Here is a 20080-nt window from a genome sequence, read left to right on the forward strand (position 1 = left end):
TTGAAAATATATCGTAAGTTGACTACCGGTGCACACTATTTCTATCATCCTGTCACTATCTATACTGCACACATACACTATCACCAAAACAACAATCATATACCCTGTGTGAACTCTTGTCTGTGCTCACTGAAACCATGGCAAAAAAGACCCGTTCCAACCAGGTCCCTCCCTTGGACCCGGACAACCCTCATGCAAACCTGATCACATATCCCATCATAACCGGGGTAGTCGCAGAGGATAACCAGATAGTCAACCCTGATGACGCCCGGGTTACTATTGAAATGAATCAGTACAAGTACTTTGATGTCCCGGTCGCCCCCAACTAGACCCTTCACCTAATCAGCAAAGAACTGGCAGATGCAATACAGATGTACCAAGAGTACCAGGGCGGGATCCGCCGAGAAGTTGAAATCATTGGCGAGTCCGAAGACTCCAGGAATAGTCACCAATCCCGGGGCTCTGTCTTCGACCAGCTCGGAGAAAAAGCAAAGAAAAAGAAACAAAAGGAGAGTGACGCAACAAAGCAAAGAATCCTGGCCGAAAGAAGGGAACGAATCCGAAAAGAGGAAGAGGAAAAACTGGAGCAAAAAATTGCTCTCCGGGTCCAACTAGAAGAAGAAAAGTTAACAAAGGGATCCCGGTTCAAGCGGTACCGAAAGGAAACGACACCCGAGCTCATCTCCGATGATGAGAATGAAGGACCAGGACAGACCAACCTAAGGGACATGATAAATGAGCTCAACCGAAAAATTGGGAATGACTCCGGGCTCGAAATAGGGGGAACCCTGACTCCCTTCAGCCACTCCTTGGAGTCCATTCCCCGACAGAAAGCCCTGAAACACTACAACTTTGAGTCCTTCAACGGACTAGGGGACCCAGAGGAACACCTGCACTACTTTGAACAGATAGCCCAAATCTACTGCTACAATGACCTGACTAAATGCCGCTTCTTCGCGTCTACCTTCAAGGGGGGGGGGGGGGCAGAGATGGTTCAGCCGGATTCCCTCCCGGAGCATCGGGTCCTGTAAAGACTTCAGAGAAGCTTTCCTCAGAAGGTTCCGGGCAAATAAGACACATGAGCTCCATATGTGTCACCTGGAGACAGTTCGTCAGTATGACAATGAAGCACTTTCAGACTACATGAAACGTTTCCAGGAAGCAATCAACAAAATTACTCGTCTAATTTATTTTCTTATTTTGAGCTCACTTCAAATTTTAATTAAATATTTACTAACTAAAAGTCTAAAACATTCATGATTCATGACAATCTAATATCAATAGATGCAAGAAAATAATTGGCTGATAAATAAAAGAAAAAATCAAATCAAATTTCATATATTTTTTGTCTAACCAAGTCGAGTTCAATCGATTATGAGTTTATGGGTGGAGTTATAGACTTATAGTTGACCATGAATAAAACTCAACTCGAGTTTTTTTTATCAAAATTTGGTTGTGATATGAGCTCGATAACGAGCTGAGCCAATTCGAGTTCATTGACCAACAGGTATGTCTGTCCAAAAAAGCTAACAAGTTGGTATATATATATATTAGTTGTTTGCTTGTACTTATAAATACGACAACTACTCCTTACTCCTTATTATAATGGATGTTGGATGTTATAATTGTTGTCCTCGTCGAACCATAAATTAACTTAAAAGACGTGAGCAGTGTCTTTACAATTCCGACTAGGTAGAGCTTTGATACTGTTAGGTCCAATCAGACGTAGAAGGGGGGGGGTTGAATACGTCGTACCAATTTCTTCGATTTAATTTAATTGCGGATAATCTTTGTTTCAGTCCATGTTAAATCAATCGTAAATAAATAACTCCAGCAAGTCGGGGAATATTCTTATATTAGAAATAATCCTCGGGTGCTACAAATTCCAACACAAGTGTCGGCTGCAGAGACTACAATCACTCTATTACAAACTCTCGATAAATACGATCTTCTAATTGAACTCTCGAGAACGTGTATAGTGTGTGCACTTACAAAGTGTGTAGTTGTTTTCAAGTGAAAACACAAAGCCCTATTTATAGACTTTCCAACAACTAACCATGGTTAACGAGTTCGTCCAGGACGACTTAGATTTACAAAAATAAATCTAACACAGAATGTATTAGGAGTGGCGCCACTTTCATATACATATATGTGAGTATATATATATATATCAAAGTTGCGCCCCAAAATGCATGTATACACACCTGTGGTCAAACTTGGCGCCACTTAAGTCAATGGTTGCGCCATACAGGAGGATGAGAGTGTACATCTCCACTTAGCCACAAAACAGAGTTGATTGTCAAGCGCAAGTTTTGACTAAGTCAAACCTTGCGCTTTGACATAGTCAAACTTTGCGCCCCTTCAGGAAGTGAACCCCTGTGACTTAGAAACTTTTAAGTGAACTTGCGCTAGATGAACTTTTGTAGTCGCAACCTTTGACTTGGTCAAAGGTTGCGCTCAAGAGCGGTTCCCCTGTGTCCCTGTACCATACTTAGAAATTCTAGCACATAAGTCTTGTGCATTTGTATGAAGCGCAAGCTTTGACTTTTCATGGTCAAAGTTTGCGCCTAAATGCAACTGAGTTCCCTGTGATGTACTTAGACATTTTTACAGGTCTTTCATTTGTGCAATAATTAAATATACATATATATACAATTAATTGTGTTAAGTTAATTACTTGAATTATTTAAACTCAAATAATTCACAATTAATATATATATATATATATCTAATTAATAATTTCCTTTGGCAATAAATCCTGGAGCAGCTCGATTGACTTGATCAATTAATTCGTTGATCGAATCCATTGAATACTTTCGTACGTCCTGACGTCCTGTGCACTGGTCTGGTTCACGAACGACTCGAACTGAAATAATCCCTTGAATTCTTTGCTTGATAATATACTTGATCAGTCATTCCGGGTTAGATGTTGCTTCGATAAATTTGATTATTAATAATCAAATGAAATGTACTGGAATCTTCTGGTCTTTGATACTTGATCTTCAGGCAATCTTGATAGCAGACACATGAACTTTATTCTTCACTGAGGCTTGAACATATTAATGAACTTCTTTCAGTGGACGGATGCTTGTCTCAGATATCTTGATTGTCTTTGTCTGTTTGTATCGAATCTCCAACCTGTAGATTCCTGTATTATACTTACGTATTGTTTCCTGTCTTTTGATGTGTTGAGTTATCGAATTACATTTACGTTACATTATGCTTTACAATCTCCCCCTATTTGATTGTTAGAGTTCGACAAGCAAATCCTTTAAGAGGATAACTCAACTGACACAATGAAAAAGCATACTAATTTAAACAGGAAATAATACTAAGTACAGTCTGGATTATATCTTACAATTTCCAGAATTCAAAAGTAAATATAAGTAGCCATTTGTTCCTCTAGCCTGAACTAATCTTTCCTTGTTTTCTTGGCTCTTGCATTAATCAGCTTCTGCTCAGCTTTTCTTTTTGCAGCTTCCTCTACTCTCTTCTGAGTAAGCTTGTTTTCAATCTCTTCAATCCTTGCTGTAATGGTACTCAGTGCCACTTGCTCCAGTGTATTCTCAGGTGGAGGTTGCTCTAGATTTTTCTTCATCTTCTCTAAAGTTTGCAGGTGAACCATCTTCTTCAACTTCTTGAAAGTGACATTCATCTCCATTCCTTCAATTTTCATAATGATCCTTGATGGATGAGCACGAACTCTAGAAGTGTTGTGGACAGTCTCTACAGCTTTTCTTATCTCCAGAAGATCAACCAAATCTTTGAGCACACTCTTGTCTTCTTTTACCACTGACCACTTAACAGCTGCAACTGCACGAGTGATTCTTTTGGAATTGAGTTTCCCAATCTCTGTGAGTGGTATAGCAGTGACTTCAGAGTCTTTCTTCTTCTTGAATATTACAGATGTAGGATTGTAAGTAACAACAGGTGCATTTGGATTTTCAGGAATTTCAGGGTTGAGTGGAGGCAGTGGATATGGTGGTTGACGATTGATGGCTGATAAGTCTAAATCTCTCAGAGCAGCAAAGTTCAGACGATAAGCATATAACAATTCAGCAGTTAGTCTTCCCTTGCTAGTCCTTGAGCACTTCTCCCTGACTTGAGCTTCCAGATATTTCAGTATACGAGGATTGTATGTTGATAATGCTTCATCAGTGAGTCCAATACTCTGAATCATACCATCCTTGAAATACTTGATAACTGAAGGTTTGTCATGAATTTCAACTCCAATATCAGATATCCAACCTTCCACCATATCTCTGAATATTTCATTATGCTTTCTGCCGGTTGAGATGATCTTGTTTCTTACCACAAACAGCTCAGTTAAAGAAAGATCTCTGAGAAACTGACTTGACACATGCTTGAGTCCATGGCCTTCTCTCTGTAGCTCAAATGATATGTTCACCATCCATCCTCTCCTGGGAAGAACAGCAACAGACACAGTAGAAATGATATCATTTAACACCTCGTGATAATCATGTAAATCCTTGTAGTTGTTCCTGAAGGAGTCAAAGATATCTTTTACTTCGTCATCATCATTGTCTTGAGTGACCTCTGGAAAATCAAACACAGATCTAGCAGCATCCCATTCAGCTCCATCTTTATGTAAGTTGGCAAGTCTCCTTTCCCTTCGAATCCGTCTTTGGTTTTCTAACTTCTCCCTTGCTCTCTTTTGCTCAGCATAATCCCTAGCAATATTAGCAATGTCTTGTGGATTTGCAATTTCAAACTCTTCAGCAGGAAAGATGTCATTGTGATATGCAAGTTCATCAGCAAAGACTTCAGCATCTGGGATTTCTCCTTCTTCAAGATCTTCATTCTCAGCACCAACCATCCTAATCACCCTGTCATCCACAAACTCAGGGATGTATTCATCATGAGTGTAACTGAATTGATGCCTAAGAGCAGAATCAATCAGTTCTTCAGACACCCCTGTTATCACCCTTTTTCCCTTTGCTTTTTCTGCTGCTCTCTCCCCCTCAGTTGAGTAATCCTCTCTGGAAGGTTGAGATGCCAGCAACTTAGCCTCCAGGGCAGCCAACCTTTGCTCCATTGTTGATTTTATTTCTACCAACTCCTCCCGTAGAACAAGATTCTCAGCTTCTAAGTGTTGAACTTTGAATTTCAGAGCTTCAAATTCTGTCACAGATACAGTTGGAATGGCAGATTCAATTGTAGGTTGGGATGTGGGGTTCTCACTAGTACGTTCTGCAGGTGTTTCTCTCATTTCACTCAAAGCTAGAACACTCAGTGGGTCAGAGGGTTTCTGTATAGCAAGTTCTGTTGGTGTTTCCCTCTCACTCAAAGTCATTCCAGCATCCTTAGTTGTACCTGCAGAAGAAATCTTCTTAGCCTCTTCTAGAGAGGTCACAGAAGGTGCAATGAAGGTTCGTAAGCCTTCGTCCTCAGTTTCCTCGTCAGATGAATCTGAGTCATTAGAAACAAGTTGCCAACTACTTGAATGTAGTGAGTCCTTTGATGGATCCTGAGTTGGAATCTCAGGGTGGGTAGACACAGGGCTCGAAGGATGTGATCCTTGAACTGGCGAAGCACCCTGGTTTCCCACAACTGCCTTTGACGGCGAAAGACTTTGTGACAAGTCCTCTGTAACTGGCACACTTCCTGATACGAAGGGCTCAGAAACAGATTGCCGTTCACCTTCGAGAGGTGAAGAGTCCTTTGAAGGATCTGGGAATGTTCCTCCCAGGGGGGTAGACAAGGATGTAGAATGTGGCAATTCATCCAAGTTTCTCCCGGAAGCCTGTGAAGGCAATTGACCCTGAATAGGATCAGTAACAACAGTGTCTATCCCTGACATGGACGACAAAGTGTTAGCAACCGTCAATTCTTCTATCGTGTGTGCAACCTCACTGTGCATTGAAGTAATATCTGGCTGAGGTGGTGAAGAAAAAGACAGTTCTGCAGTTGTCTCAGGTTCTATTCTCCTTTCTTGACTAGGAGACAGAGCTGCAGTTTCAGAAACAACCTCCTTTTGTGGTGCACTTAAGGCACTTTCTCCCTCGCTCGCAATTATTTGAAGTGGTTGGCTGAGGGGTTGAGATGTTTCTGCTTCAAGTGTTTGGGAAGTGGTGCCTTGGTTATGAATTTGGGGGATTTCAAATTCACTGGCACGTGGAGGAAGTGGAGTGAGTGGATTAAGATCCAGTAAATTCTGGACCCAATCATCAGGTGCACTAAATGACAAGTTGTCAGAGTCAGAAGGTATACCTGATGAATGCAGAGGATTGTATGTATTGGTGAAGAGTTCATCCACATCCACCATCACATCATCAGTTGGTGCAGCTACAGTGGATTGGACAAGACTATCTGCTTCATCCTCAGAGTCAGTAGAATTGTCCTGTAGTGAATCCTCTCCATCAGATTGATCATTTGCTTCAGAGGAGTCATCTGCAGCATCTTCCACAATCACTTCTTCCTCTCTAGGAACATTGTGAGCCTCAGGAATGTTTTCTTGAATGAGTGGCTCAGGGATTGGTTCATCTTGTTCTTCAGGGACTTCTTCAGCAACAACAGGGGCAGCAACAAGTTGAATTGGTGGTGGAGGCACATTTTGATTCAGAAATGCTTGCATGGCCTCAGTGATCACCACTGGTTCATTGTTGGTGTACCCTTGATGATTCTCCAGCATTGAGATCACTCTTGTAGTCATGAAGGAACAGATGACATTGTCTATTCTTGGATAGACAGCAAGTTCAGCAGGTGTCAACAGCTGATTCAGCACAATCTGGAAGAAACGAGGATATAGAAGTACATGTCTGTTCTTCCTCAGAGAGTCCTGAAAAGCTCCCATAATCATATGTCCTAGATTGATTCTTGAGTTTTGAGCAATTGCAATCCCAATCTCTTGATTGAAGTTGGTAATCCCATGGAACCCTCCAGTCTTTGGTGCAAATACATGAGATATGGAATTAAAGAAGAAATTCCATTCCCGAGGTAAGTGCTTGACATACAATTTGGCTGGAAGATTACCATTTTGCTCCCTCTGACAGTGGATAGCAAAGAAAAAGTTAACTCTCTCAGCACTGTCAGGAACAGCTTCAAAATTCTCTGTAGGTAGCTGGAGTGCAGTGTTCAGGGTATTCTCAGTGATAGAAAGTGTACGTCCCTGAATTGTGCAAGTAAGTCCAAGTACCTGTCCTGCATTTACAACAGAAAGAGAAGACAAAAACTCTCGTAGAAGAGATTTGTTAAGGTTAACTGATTCTGTCATGGCAAACCTAGCAAAAGAAAATTCTGACATAAATCGAACCCAGCGTCGATAATTCGCTTGCGTAATTAAATTATTATTTTCAACAATAGTGAAATTTGTTTTCGGAATATCAAAATTTGCAGCCATTTTTAATTAAAATTAAAAATGATTATAAATTTCGTTTCACGAAAAAACACGAACAAATATCAACTTATGTCACGAAAATAATTAATTAATAACGCTCCGTAAAACCCTAATTCCAAGAATTTCAGATTTCGATGAAATTACAGTATGTTGTACTTCTTGAAATTCTAAGAATAATGGTATCGGTTTCGCAAATTATTGATGCTTAAAACACGTAAAAATCGAGCCTAGAAGTCCAAAGGTTCTTGAAAAACCCTCACGAAAAATAACGACGGATCGTTAAAGTTTTGGTATGAAAAGAAAGCTCTCGTCGAGGGGATCTCAAAACTGGTCTCAGAATCTAAAATGGGCAAAGTTTTGTCGGTGTTTTATGAGTTTAAAAAACTCGAGTTCGAAAAATTCTAATGGCAGTGGAGAGGTTTGAGTTCGTGTGTGTATAGACGTGTGTATATGGGTGAATAAAGAGAAGAAAACAGCTAAGTGTTTTGAATATATACACAGAGTATAACTCGAGGCGCAAGTTGGTTAAAGACCAACTTGCCCTCCATATACGACACAGGGAAAGCGCTGGGCGCAATAAGTAGAAAGACCATGTTGCCCTCCATAGTGAATACTGTGGAGGCGCAACTTTGGGGACTTAGAAAAGAATTCTAAGTAGACTCAACACTTGTAAACGCCTGAGGCGCAATGTTTGACTGGGTCAAACGTTGCGCTCCTCAGTGTACCCTTGGAGAGAACGCCTGAGGCGCAATGTTTGACTGAGTCAAACGTTGCGCTTCACAATGTTGCCTTGGAGATTTTTAACAAAGAAACTCAACGGCAAACACCCCACTTATTATTTTATTAAATAAATTTGATTAAGACAAAATTATCTAATAATTTAATAAGAAGAAAAACACAATTAAATCAAATAAAGTTAACTAAGTTAAATTTAGTCAACAATATCTAATTAATTATGCTGCAAGTATTTTAATTAAAGTTTAATTAATGGACAACTTAAAATAATTTGAATTGCTTCAAATCCATTAATCAAATATAATTAAAATATGAATTAAATAAACACTAATATTCATTAATTGAATATAAGCACTTAAATAATTCAAGAAAATTAATTCTAAATATCTACCACTTAGCAATTAATCACATAATCACACAAGGTCATGTAGATCATATAAATCATGGCAAATAATTAAAACTAATTATCAGAAAATTATGTAAAATACTGGATGCACTTTGTAAATTCACAAGTCCTGAAAATATGGACATTTTTAAAACTTGTGAACTTACGAACAAATTGCAGTTATTTCTTGTCTAATTAATTAGACATATTTAACATCCCAAGTTCACCAACCAATCTAGAGAAAGTGGATTCGTCTAGTGGTTTAGTGAAGATGTCTGCAATTTGTTGATCAGTAGGTACGAAGTGTAACTCTACTGTTCCATTCATGACATGCTCGCGAAGGAAATGATACCTGATATCAATATGCTTTGTCCGGGAGTGTTGAACAGGATTGTTGGCAATGGCAATGGCACTCGTGTTATCACACAGAATCGGAATTTTATCCAACATGAGTCCATAATCTTGCAGTTGATTCCTCATCCACAAGATTTGAGCACAGCAACTTCCAGCAGCTATGTATTCAGCTTCTGCTGTAGACGTAGACACGGAGTGTTGCTTCTTGCTATACCATGACACCAACCTTCGTCCAAGAAACTGACAGCTTCCTGAAGTACTTTTCCTATCAATCTTACATCCTGCAAAGTCAGAATCTGTATAGCCAACCAGATTAAAACCTGTATCTTTAGGGTACCAAATCCCTAGATTGGGGGTTCCCTTAAGATACCTAAAAATACGCTTAACAGCTATAAGATGTGACTCTTTAGGATCAGCCTGGAATCTAGCACATAAACAAGTTGCGAACATGATATCTGGTCTACTAGCAGTTAAGTATAAGAGAGAGCCAATCATACCTCGATACTTCGTGATGTCAACTGACTTACCAGATTTGTCCTGATCAAGTTTGACAGCAGTTGGCATAGGGGTTTTGGCAGGAGATGCTTCTTCCATTCCATATTTCTTCAGAAGATCCTTAATGTATTTAGATTGGCAGATAAAAATACCGTCAGGCTTCTGAATGACTTGAAGTCCTAGGAAGAAGGACAATTCTCCCATCATGCTCATCTCATACTTGCTCTGCATTAACTTAGCAAATCTTTCACACAAAAGATCATTAGTAGAACCAAATATAATGTCATCGACATATACTTGTACAAGAATTATATCATCCTTATGCTTTTTATGGAAAAGAGTTTTATCGATGATACCTCTGGTGAAACCATTTTCAAGTAAGAACTTGGAAAGAGTGTCATACCAGGTTCGAGGGGCTTGCTTCAGGCCATAGAGTGCTTTGAAGAGAAAGTATACGAAGTCTTCAAATTCTTTGTCTTCAAACCCAGGGGGTTGTTCAACATAGACTTCCTCTTCCAGATCACCATTCAGGAATGCACTTTTCACATCCATCTGATATACTTTGAAGTTGGAGTGTGCAGCAAATGCTAAGAACATCCTGATTGCTTCAAGCCTAGCAACTGGAGCGTAGGTTTCATCATAATCGATTCCTTCTTCTTGTGAATAACCCTTTGCAACCAGTCTTGCCTTATTCCTCGTAACAATACCATCTTCATCCAGTTTGTTTCTAAAAACCCATCTGGTGCCAACTATAGATTTTCCTTTAGGTCTTGGCACCAGCTTCCAGACTTTCTGCCTTTCGAATTGATTGAGTTCTTCCTGCATTGCAGATACCCAATCTGGATCATTTAGAGCCTCTTCAACTTTCTTTGGTTCTGTCTGAGACAAGAATCCAGCAAAGTTGCATTCATTCTGAGTTGCTCTTCTAGTCTGCACTCCTGTGTCTGGATCACCAATGATTTGTTCAACAGGATGGGCTCTACTCCATACCCTTTGTCTTGGCAGATTCAATCTTGATGATTCACCAAAATCATAGTTGTGTTGAGTGTGATGACTAGTAGATCCACTTTGACTTACTCCCCCTGAGCTGATGCTAATTCTATTTGATGATCCTCCACTTTGACCACTGTGATCATGATGATCATTTGTATTGTTGCCAATACTTCTTCCAGATGGTTCAGGATCAGCATTTCCTCCATTTGTATTAGGTTCCCTCACATCAGCTTCAGGTTCATCTTCTCCTAAGTAGATGTCTTCTAAATTCTCAAACTCCAGAGAATCAGATTCATTTTCCTTTTGAAGACTTGGGAGTCTGGTATCATCAAACCTTACATTGATGCTTTCAATCAGCTTGTCGTCATTGATCAGATAAACCCTGTAGGCCTTAGACTCCAAAGAATAACCCAGAAATATGCCTTCTTCAGCTTTGGCATCAAACTTTCCCAAATGCTCTTCTTTTAACACAAAGCATTTTGCACCAAACACATGAAAGTAACTCAGTGATGGTTTTCTGTTGGCCATTACTTCATAAGGAGTCTTATCCAAATCCTTGTTAATCAGGGTACGATTTTGAGTGTAGCAAGCAGTACTCACAGCTTCAGCCCAGAAATAGATTGGAAGTCTTGATTGACTAATCATTGTCCTTGCTGCTTCAATCAAGGTTCTGTTCTTCCTTTCTACGACACCATTTTGTTGTGGAGTCCTTGGAGCTGAATACTGACGAGAGATGCCCTTATCAGTACAGAAGTCATTAAGAACAGCATTACGAAATTCTGTTCCATTATCTGATCTGATTGCCCTTACTGGCAGATCTGCTTCCTTTTCAATCTTCTTGATGTGATCAATGATGACGAGTGCTGCTTCATCCTTTGAATGTAAGAATAATACCCATGTGTATTTTGAGTAGTCATCGACGATCACAAGAGCATATCTTTTCCTTGATATAGAAGGAATGTTGACTGGTCCAAACAGATCCATATGAATCAGTTGAAGGGGTGAACCAATGTCAGTCATGCCTTTGCTCCTGTGTGAAGCTTTCTTTGACTTCCCTTTTTCACATGCATCACAGAGTCCTTCTTGACAGAATTCTTTCTGTGGCAATCCTCTCACAAGTTCCCTTTTGACTAAAGAGTTCATAGTCTTAAAGTTCAAGTGTGAGAGCTTCCGATGCCATAACCCACTATCATCAGCAGAGGCCTTGGTGTAGAAACACTTGACCTCCCCCTTACTTGCTGAGTCTATGTCGGCTATAAACAAACTTGATTTTCTTACACCACGGAGTGTAAGATCCTTGTTCTTCCGATTCTGGATTAAGCAAACTTCCTTCTGAAAGATTACGTCGTATCCTTTGTCACAGAACTGACTGATACTTAGTAAATTATGCTTGAGTCCTTCCACCAGAGAGATATCTTCAATTATGACATTTCCAACTTTCAGCTTACCATATCCCGTTGTAAAACCTTTGCTGTCATCTCCAAAGATTACAATTGGGCCGGTTCTCATCACCACATCTGTGAGCAGGGACTTTTCACCAGTCATGTGTCTTGAACAACCACTATCAAGAACCCACACAACTTTTCTTTTCCTTCCTGTGCCCTGCATTCACAAATGGATTAAACTTTCTTTGGTACCCAGACGTTCTTGGGTCCAGGTGATTTAGTAGAAACAGGATTATCAACAGAAACTGGTTTAACATGAACTTGTTCAGGGATGACTGGACTCTTCTCCTTTGTAGTCTTAGCAGAAGTGCTTTTAGACTTGGAGTTGGGAGTTTCCTTCTTCTTAGAAGGACTAGCAGTCTTTGCCACAGGGGCAACTGAAGGTGCAGGCATATTCATATTCATGGCAGATGGTGCAGAAAAAGATGCATTCAACATGGTAAAGCATGCAGACATCATATTCATAGCACATTGCATGCAACCTACTCTACCACATGGCAAATGAACAGCATTCATGTTAACAATATTTGGCATGCTAGAAACAGAATTATCTACTTTAATCACTTTACATGCATGAGTAAGATGATTAGTAGAATTGCAATTATTACAAACCTTTCTAGCATTAGAATTCCTAGAATTGGTGTTCTTAGGATCTAACTTGCCATTCCTGTTGTTCTTCTTTTTGTTGGAACTAGTACTTCCTAATCCAGTTTTATCTGAGTCATCTCTGACTTGGGAATTAGAAGGTACATCTTGTGATTCCTGTTTTACTTGAGGCTTAACAACTTCCTCATTTTTCAACTCTTCTTTGATTACAAGATCTTCTTCTATCAGAGGTTCTGTTTGTGCCATTCTAAAGATAGGGGTCTTGGTGTTCTTTAGAATTTTAGGTATATTTGTTCCTTCAGGAGCATTCTCAGTTCCTGCTGAAACAAATATGCCTTCATTCTCTTTTCTTTTCTTTCTTTTAGCTCTTTCCAAAGAACTATAGTCAAGGCCAATAGCAACCTTCTTATCAACCCTTTGACTATCCAAGATCTCTTTCTGTAGAAAGGCAGAATTCTGATAGGCCCTAAGCTTAGTTTCTAGGTCAGCAATCTGAGACCTAAGGGACTCCTCAATTTCTGCACTACACTTCTCCTTATTCTCTAGATATTCAATTCTATCTTTAAGGTTAGTGTTTATGAGTTTCTCTAAAGCTAATTCATCTACTCTTTCTTCAAGTTTAGCTATCTTTAGAGAAAGACTACTGTTATCTGATTCTGAAGCTAATAAACTAGTGTGCAAGTTATACATCTCTTGACCTAGTTCATTTATAGTCTTTTTATAATCAGCAGTAGTCATGTCATCAACAGAAATTTCAGGAGATACCTGAGATGGAGATTCCTCGACAGTGTCAGCCATTAATGCAAATGCATAATTGCTCTGGACAGGTTCATCATCAGAATCTGTGTCATCCCAGCTTTTTCCCTCAGCAATGTAAGCCTTTCCTTTGTGCTTGGCCACCATTGCTTCCAACTTAGCTTTCAGCTTCTCATTCTCTTTCTTCAGATCCTCATAAGAATTCTTCTTATCATATGAGTTGCTTCTGACAGGAGCTGCTTTGGGTTTCCTGCACTCCGTTGCAAAGTGCCCTAAGTCATTGCAGTTGTAGCATCTGACCTTGCTCTTGTCATACATGTTTGGTTTGAAACTGCCAGTAGTCTTTGACCCTGAGCCTGAGTATCCTCCTTTACCCTGAAACTTGTTCCCTGAAGTTTTCTTGTACCGGGGGTTCTTCCTGAACTTGATATGCTTGAACCTTGCAGCCATATAAGCCATTGACTTATCTTCCAGCTGCTCCAGCTCTTCTTGAGTGTAGAACTCATCCTCCGGTTCTTCAGAAACTTCATCAACTTCAGCTTCTACAATCTCAGTAATGGTAGAAGGATAGTCAGCTTTGATGGATGAACAATCACTCTGAGCAACAGTGTGATCATTGATACCATATTCAACTAATTGTTGATAACCAAAGTATGGTTGATCAGCAATCAGTGCAGTGGTCTTCTGTAAGGCCATACTCTTGGATTCTGTTGATCCACCACCATATATGATCTTTCTCTGTTCAAGTTCCATCTCAAACGTCTTCAGTTTTCCAAACAGCTTTTCCAAAGTCATAGTCCTGAAGTCGCTTCTTTCCCGGATGGTCTCTGTCTTTACAACTAGATGGGGTGGCATCACAAATGAGAACTTTCTGTTAATCTCTTTCTGTGGATAAGTCTTTCCATGCAGGGTGAGTTCATTCAGTAACAACATGAACCTCTCGTAGATTTGAGAAATGTTCTCTCCAGGTATTGCCTGAAATGCTTCATATCTGGCAATTAGCATATCGTATCTGTTTTCCCTGACTTCTTCAGATCCCTCCATCAATGCCTCAATAGTATCCCACATCTGCTTTGAAGTTTTCAGACTTAGTATCAGATGTGTCATTGTCTTGGTCATTGATTCAACAATTATGAGTTGCAGATTATGATCCTGTGCAACATATTCCTTATCAGTATCAGTGTATTCACTTTTCTCTTTGGGAACAGACTTTTGTGGAATACGAACACCATTTTCAACAGATTCAGGAATAATTTTCATAGGCACAAATGGACCATTTTCCAGAATCCCAATGAACATGGGATTAGCAACTCTGATGTACAGCAACATCTTCATCTTCCAGTTGTTGTAGTCATCCTTGTCAAATGGAGGTACTTTGATTCCTAACTTGTGTGTCGACATGTTATCAGATAAAATTACGATTGTACGGACAGCTAGCTTTTCAGATTGGTTACGGATCTCAGATCTGTATATCGATCAGCTAAGCTCTGATACCAATTGTTAGGTCCAATCAGACGTAGAAGGGGGGGGGTTGAATACGTCGTACCAATTTCTTCGATTTAATTTAATTGCGGATAATCTTTGTTTCAGTCCATGTTAAATCAATCGTAAATAAATAACTCCAGCAAGTCGGGGAATATTCTTATATTAGAAATAATCCTCGGGTGCTACAAATTCCAACACAAGTGTCGGCTGCAGAGACTACAATCACTCTATTACAAACTCTCGATAAATACGATCTTCTAATTGAACTCTCGAGAACGTGTATAGTGTGTGCACTTACAAAGTGTGTAGTTGTTTTCAAGTGAAAACACAAAGCCCTATTTATAGACTTTCCAACAACTAACCATGGTTAACGAGTTCGTCCAGGACGACTTAGATTTACAAAAATAAATCTAACACAGAATGTATTAGGAGTGGCGCCACTTTCATATACATATATGTGAGTATATATATATATATCAAAGTTGCGCCCCAAAATGCATGTATACACACCTGTGGTCAAACTTGGCGCCACTTAAGTCAATGGTTGCGCCATACAGGAGGATGAGAGTGTACATCTCCACTTAGCCACAAAACAGAGTTGATTGTCAAGCGCAAGTTTTGACTAAGTCAAACCTTGCGCTTTGACATAGTCAAACTTTGCGCCCCTTCAGGAAGTGAACCCCTGTGACTTAGAAACTTTTAAGTGAACTTGCGCTAGATGAACTTTTGTAGTCGCAACCTTTGACTTGGTCAAAGGTTGCGCTCAAGAGCGGTTCCCCTGTGTCCCTGTACCATACTTAGAAATTCTAGCACATAAGTCTTGTGCATTTGTATGAAGCGCAAGCTTTGACTTTTCATGGTCAAAGTTTGCGCCTAAATGCAACTGAGTTCCCTGTGATGTACTTAGACATTTTTACAGGTCTTTCATTTGTGCAATAATTAAATATACATATATATACAATTAATTGTGTTAAGTTAATTACTTGAATTATTTAAACTCAAATAATTCACAATTAATATATATATATATATATCTAATTAATAATTTCCTTTGGCAATAAATCCTGGAGCAGCTCGATTGACTTGATCAATTAATTCGTTGATCGAATCCATTGAATACTTTCGTACGTCCTGACGTCCTGTGCACTGGTCTGGTTCACGAACGACTCGAACTGAAATAATCCCTTGAATTCTTTGCTTGATAATATACTTGATCAGTCATTCCGGGTTAGATGTTGCTTCGATAAATTTGATTATTAATAATCAAATGAAATGTACTGGAATCTTCTGGTCTTTGATACTTGATCTTCAGGCAATCTTGATAGCAGACACATGAACTTTATTCTTCACTGAGGCTTGAACATATTAATGAACTTCTTTCAGTGGACGGATGCTTGTCTCAGATATCTTGATTGTCTTTGTCTGTTTGTATCGAATCTCCAACCTGTAGATTCCTGTATTATACTTACGTATTGTTTCCTGTCTTTTGATGTGTTGAGTTATCGAATTACATTTACGTTACATTATGCTTTACAGATACCATGTATATCATCTCAAAATTACAACTTAAATATCGGACCCAACAATCCATCATAAATCTGTCTAAAATAATTAGCAATTTTGTATACATAATTTGCCTATTCGTGCTTTTAAAGGACACATGTACTCCTTATATAATGGATGCAGGATATTATAAATATAATACTTTTTTTTGCATCTATCTATAAAAAAACCTACAACCCTTAAACAAAGATAAAAATATAAAAAATCATTATGATATTGGTCATAAGTCAGAGGATGAGGACACGTTGCCACCTTCTTCGTATAAAGACCTGTCACTGACTCACTGGTACAAGAATCGTTCGTAGACTCACGAAAGGAGGCGTAAACATGCATTTCAAATATTCACGATGAAAGAACACGTGATCACCATATTGACATAAACACTTATCATAGATCCAATAAATGTCTTTCTTGACATAGCCTTCCTACAGGAGGCTGTTTAAATATGAAATACAAACCTTCATGATCAAAGAACATGAATCGCTCTTTTAGTTTATAGACATGTTACTTATTTAATGTAAGAATTGCTCCCCTCCTTAAACAGAGTACAACTATTTTCCATCTATTATCATAGAAAAACTAAATATTATTTTAAGAGGTTAAAACCAGCAATATGACTTCGGATATCAGTCTCAACCCCTAATACCGCATCATCATCGAGCTTCTTTTTAAACGGATTTGTAAATTATTCTACCATTCACATATGACATACATTTACCTTTTTTAATTACAAAAATAGTATTTAAAAAATTATGGATGATTTGAGAAATCAATGAAATTATTTTTTTAATTTTTTAAATAGAAAATATTAACTAATCTAACATATAATTTAAACTCGAGGTCCATTCTTGCGCGAGCTTTTACCCTGGTTAAATTTTTAATCATCAACTGAATATGAAAAACATATCTTCTATTGTCATTTTTAATGAATCTTGCCCTTCTATTGCTTGTCCTAAAACATATGAATGTGCAGCATCATAAAGCCCTAAAACAGCTGCAACTCGAGAGATAACTTGACCACAGCCCTTGACTCGTCAGTAATTAATCGATATGAATGAATGAAATAATGATATGAAAAATGTTTAAGATTAAAGTTTCATGAATCAATCAATAGAGAATCTTGTTATATTTGTGACAAATATGATCTTGTTTCTGCAGTTCAGTAATAGACATATGAAGAATATTGGGAACAACGTGAAAAACACTGTGTCTACCTCCAATGCATTGATCAATATTCGGAGCTTGCCAGATCCCAACACACCAGTCCTATCATATGGAAGTCAGTCGATGGTTAGGCATGTGCTTGCGAAACATGTATATATGATGAACGAATTTTTTTTATTGAATAGTTTATGTATTCAATTGGATCGAACCTTAGATCTTTGTATGAACTTTATTTTATTATTTTATCAAAAACTTGTCATCAATTGGTGTTGAAAATTTTAACGATTGTGATAGAAAAAATAATAAAAACTAGGGTCAAACAAATTACAAATTATACCTATAATTTATTGTTGTATTTTTATCTATATCATACATAAATTTATATACAATCACATTAATGTAATAAATCAATGATGATAATAGATTATTGAACTTTTAAAGTTCAATTTTCTATGATCAATAAATGATATAATATTTAAATCTTTATTTCGATTAAATTTTCATATAGATAACGATAATAAATATTTATATCCAATAAATCTTTTTTTAAGAAAATATCCAATAAATCTTGAAATATGACTTTTATACAGAGAAACTTGAAATGAAAATTATTATTATTATCAAAATAAGATCGCTTAGGTGATATATATAGAAAATAAAATTTTATGAACCAAAATTTAATCAATAAAAACTTATACACGTTACAAAAAGATAACCGACATAAAAGTTACGAAAATGTAACGTCCTGTTTATCATTATATATAATCGATCAAATATCAGATACATATCATTCACAACAATACACGAGTTCCAGTATGCAAGTATCATTCATAATATTTCTTTAGTCAAAGAGTTTAAGCAAACTCTTTTTAAGTGAACTATGGTGCAGTTGTATTGTAATCAGTTGGGTGTACTCCATAGTTATCATGAATCAACTATATTTTTAAAGGTACAAAGATTTTGTTTAATTGACTTCTTGTCAAACATCATTTATTATATTTTTAGAAATTTGTTGTTAAATCGTCATAACTCATTCATTTTTGTTTTTAATTTAATCTCAGAAGCTTTAAATTTGATTTATCTTCATATGCAGATGGATGTGTATCAAAATGTTAAACAATGAAGAAGATGCTCCTAAATAATTCAAAATCCAGTAGATGGGACACAAATGGTGAGTGATATGAGCTTTATTTTCGAGAACACACACTCAAGAAGGATATGCCCACCATCATAAATTTTAAGAATTTTACAAAACTAGTAAGAATATAATATGTTTATGGTATTATTTTTCCTACTTATTAACACTTTAAATTTTTAATTTCATTTTTTTAATATTTTTACATATGTTATTAATCGACACTTTTCTTCATATGTATAGCATGATCAATTCGAGCTGTCCCTTTTGGCGTGGAGCTCATTTCTTGCAAATTACCCATATTAAGGTGGCTTTTGATGTGGGAATGTTGCTCAAGTCATAAAAAGCCTTCGAACACGATTGTTTGTTTTGCATTTCTAGACAACTTTACATCCTAATTAAGACTTCAGAACTCTAGCTACTACTTGTCCTCATCCTCATCTCTCTTCTCTTTGTTGAATGATCACTTCAAATTCCAATCAAGATTTGTCGCGGAGAAAGAATTGAAGTTGCGGTATGAAAAAGAAATAAAGAGACATATAGAACAAATGAATGTTTGAAAAAAATGAGGGCAAGGATACATGATTTTCAACTACTATACATTGATAGGTAGATATTAATTTTATTTCTCAGAGGAGGAAAGAAATTATGTGTTTAAACAATACATTTTGTATGTAATCATAAATGTACAAATACATGACGCTATAAAATACTGAATGTCATAAATTATTATGTTCATCATCTCATTTTCTGTTAGAGTAATAAAAATTTAGCGGTGAGAGATGTATTTTAAATCAACGATAATTGAATTATATAATCATTTGTGTATCGAAATCGATCATCTATATTTATCTCAGAAATATGTGGGGTATATTCGGCCCGGATTCTCGAAAGAATTTTTCATTCATGAAATTTAGTTGTGTTCAATTCAGATTAAAAAATATAAATTAAAATCTCAGAATATTTATAATTTTTAAGGATCTTTAAAAGATTTTGGTATTCAGTGGGTATTTTAAATTATTTTTAAAAACCTAATGCATTTAATTGAAATTATTTAATATTCATTAATATATGAAATTCATTAATATATATATGAAGATATTCATAAGCTGATAGGTGATATATTACGAAGTTCATAGATGATGAATCGTTTTTGGATTAGTAAGTGTATATTTTATTTTCAGAATTCTCTTCACAATTTATGAAATTTTTTAAATATTGTGCTCAAATTATAAAAACTGTGCATCAACTCTACGGGGTTGTACACGATCTGATTTTTTCATAGTATATATTGATTCTTAAAATCCTGGTGTGTCCAATTCGTATAAAAAAAATTACACTACGTACAAATCTTGTAAGTATACAGTCATCATTTTAAATTATCCAATTTCTTTTGATTTTGTAAGGACATCTCCAACCGTGATTCAAAAATCCAAATTTAGGACAGTTCTGCCCCAAACCACTCCAACTATGGACTAAAAAGTTATCTAAATTTGGATCAGTGAATATTATTGGTCCAAATTTGGATCACTACTATTCACTGATCCAAATCTTTTAACATTAAAATATTATTACTTTTATTATTTGATGATTTTGTTAGTGTTATT

The sequence above is a fragment of the Daucus carota genome, chromosome 3, assembly GCF_001625215.2.
Source record: "Daucus carota subsp. sativus chromosome 3, DH1 v3.0, whole genome shotgun sequence".
Taxonomy (NCBI): Eukaryota; Viridiplantae; Streptophyta; class Magnoliopsida; order Apiales; family Apiaceae; genus Daucus; species Daucus carota.